We start from the raw sequence: 3,435 nt of genomic DNA, 5'->3' as shown, positions 1-3,435 counted from the left end.
TTATCTTGAGCTTATACCTAACAATCTCATTCCTGGTAGATAATTAAATTATGCATATGAGATAATAAGTAGCAAGAGATAAGAAGTATGGCATAGCCTCAGAGCAGACAAGTAATTATTTATTCCCTCATCATTCTATTCCCAGTCTCTTGACTATTAATTATTATCTTGCACAAAAGAAGGTGGAAAGAGAGTGCAGTACACTACGATTACTTTTATTATTATTCATTATTTGTGCATATTTGGCGGATGCCTTTACGCAAGGCAACATAAAAAATAAGGGTACGTTATAAACGGTGGAACTTAAATGTCTATACTACCGTATTGAAATTGCAACATTTGCTTTAAAGGCTGAAATTTGAAATATCATGTCAAACAGTTTTCACCTGAATAAAATGATGTAATCAAAAATATTTAAATCTGAAAGAAACTGATAATTTCTAGGATAGGTGTTTAAAAATGTTTATCTAAGTGCTTGTGTAATGGGGAATTTGTTATTAATCAATTATATTCCAAGTCAATACGGTATGTAATTTGCCTTTACCTGACAATAACTGATGTGATTTTGATTAACCTTAAATAAGATCAGTTGGTTGCATAGCAGAGAGATAACCACGGGCTGCAAGATCTACAATATTTTATAACTGAACACTAAAATATCTCTACTATTCTCTAAAGTTGGCATTACTTATATGATGGATCTTCGTGAAGTGGAGCTAATATGATACCATAATGACATTGCATAGATCTGGACACCCCTCAAGAACTGATGACCAGGCGAGCAGAAAGCAACATAAGGAAGCTGCTGGAATGTATTGCAGCAATTAGCCACTATGTGTGCTTGTTGAAACCATTTTGCATATTTCAGCTGTGGAGAAAAACATTTCTCACAAAAAAAGAACATTCATGCTCAGAGAAATTTTTCCAGAAGACACATTTAGTCTCACAAAGCTGAATAAAAACTGTCTTAAAATTCCAAAGGATATATTTGCCACAAAGCCATCACAGCGTATCACCCAAAGAACACAATGCCTGCTGTCAAGCATTAGAGTGGCAGCATCATGCTAAGGGGGTGTTTCTTTTCAAAAGGAACAGAGGATCTGGTAAAAAGTAAACTAAAACCCATCACAAATCTTTTATTTACTAAAATCTATGGTAAAACAGAAATGTATTGGGTTAATATTTCCGGGTATACTTGGTCCTAACAACCGCACCAATTTAATTAAAAGCATAAATATAAAACAAAGGATTGTTAAAATGAAATGTTTACATTAAACAAATTTTTCTTCTCAAGGACTATTTTTTTTATTTTACTCCCTTCAGTCCTTGACATAAAACCCAGAAAGTCTATAGCAATTAATCTTCTCAATGCATTTCACAGATGGCCATATGAAAAGGTCAAGGCACAGCTCTATGCAATAAAGAAATAAATAGTTTACTTAGGATGAGATACAGTATAGCACCTTGTGCAACAGTAATATATTTCAATCAGCTTCCACAGAATTGTATTCAGATCACATTATTACAGTGGATTCACAAAGCCCTTCACTTTCTGCGCATGTTATTGTGCAGCAGATTTAATTTTAAATGGATATATTTGCATTGTGTACTCAATCATCGTACACTCAATAACCCATAATGACAAAGTGACAATATATTTTCAGAAATATTAGCAAATTTATTAAAAATAAAAACTGAAATCTCTCATTCATATAAGTATTCAGACCATTTCCTGTGGCACTGCAAACTATGGTCAGGTGCACCAAACTATGGTCAGGTTGTAGGTATCTTTGAGATGTGTTCAGAACTTGATTGGAGACCATCTGTGGCAAATTGAGTTAATTGGACATTATTTAGGAAGGCACATGCCTCTGAATATAAGGTCCCACAATTCACACTGCATGTCAGGACAAAAACCAAGCCACTAGGTTCAAGGAACTTTCTGTAGATCTCTGTGATAAAATTGTGGTGACGCTTAGAAAACTATTTCTAAAGTTTTGAGTGTTCCCACAAATTGGCCACATTAGTTGTAAAATAGAAGAGAAGTTTGGAACCAACAGGACTCTTCCTACACTTGGCCTTCTTGCCAAACTGAGTAAGAAAAGCAAGAATGTCCTTAGAACCCAATGGTCACTCTGAAGTACTTCGGAGGTCCTCTGCAATGATGGGAGAACCTTTCAAAAGGACAACCATTTCAGCAGCAATCCGTCAATCAAGTGCTCATGTTAGACTGGCTAACTCCCACTACAGCTTTTAATGGACTCTGACAGCAGATAGAAAAAGATTCTCTAGTCGGATGACACAAAAATGGAAGTCTTTGGGGGCAACTCCAAGCACTGTGCTTGGCAAAGACCAGGCACTACATATCACCTGCCTAATACCTAAGACCTGAATACACAGAAGAAAACCTGCACAGGACCTCAGACTAGAGCAACAGGTCACCTTTCAGCAGGACAATGACTCAAAACATACAGCCAAGACAACACTGGAGTGGCTTTGGGAAAAGTTTCTGACTGTCCTTTAGTGGCTCAGCCAAAGTCCTGACTTAAACCTCATAGAACATGTGTTGAGAGACCTGAAGATGGCACTTTACTAATGTTTTTCATCCAGTATAATGGAGCTTGAGAGAATCTGCCAGTAAGAATGCAATAAACTACCCAAATCCAGGTGTGCAAGGCTTGCAGAGACTTATCACAAGAACACTACAAACTATAATTGCTGCCAATGGGGGCTCCTAAAAAGTATGGAGTTAAGGGTCAGAATGCTTAAGTAAATTAGAGATTTCATTTTCTGATTTTTAATAAATTTGCAAACTTTTCCAAAAACATGTTTTCACTTGCTATTGAGTATATACATTAATGGGCAAAAATGGAAAATGTATCTATTTGCAATTAAAACCTGCAAAACATAAAGTGTGCATAAAGTCAAGGAGTCTAAATACTTTCTGAATCCACTGTAGGCTGTAGCCATTGTGAGCTGGGGGGCTGATCGCACCCCTACAGGTTAAAAAACGCTGAAAGACTACTTTCATGTTGCTCCCTTGCTAGCTGGGCTTACTTACGGCCGATCTATCGCGCGATCCGTGCGGTACTTCGCATACTTAAAAGTCCGAACGGCAACTGTCAGTTTTTGATTGTCGGCTTTTCTGTCTCTCTCTCTCATTCCTTCCCTGCTCCTGACGCGCACTCCATTAAAGAGGAAGATATGTTTGCATTCTTTTAAATTGTGAGATGGAACTGTAATCTCCGTCTTGTCAAGGAGCACATTTAAACTTTTGAAAAAAAGAGGCATATGTTTGTTTGTAGTGTTTGAATAAAGTTCCTGTCTCTACAACCGCCCGTGTTTCTGTGCAAATCTGTGACCCAAGCGTGACAAGTGGTACCAGGAGTGGTTGCACAGATGAATGCACAGATGAACGCCGAGCAGTTATTTCAG

Source organism: Erpetoichthys calabaricus, chromosome 3 (genome assembly GCF_900747795.2).
Source record: "Erpetoichthys calabaricus chromosome 3, fErpCal1.3, whole genome shotgun sequence".
NCBI lineage: Eukaryota > Metazoa > Chordata > Cladistia > Polypteriformes > Polypteridae > Erpetoichthys > Erpetoichthys calabaricus.
This window is presented reverse-complemented; position numbering follows the sequence as displayed.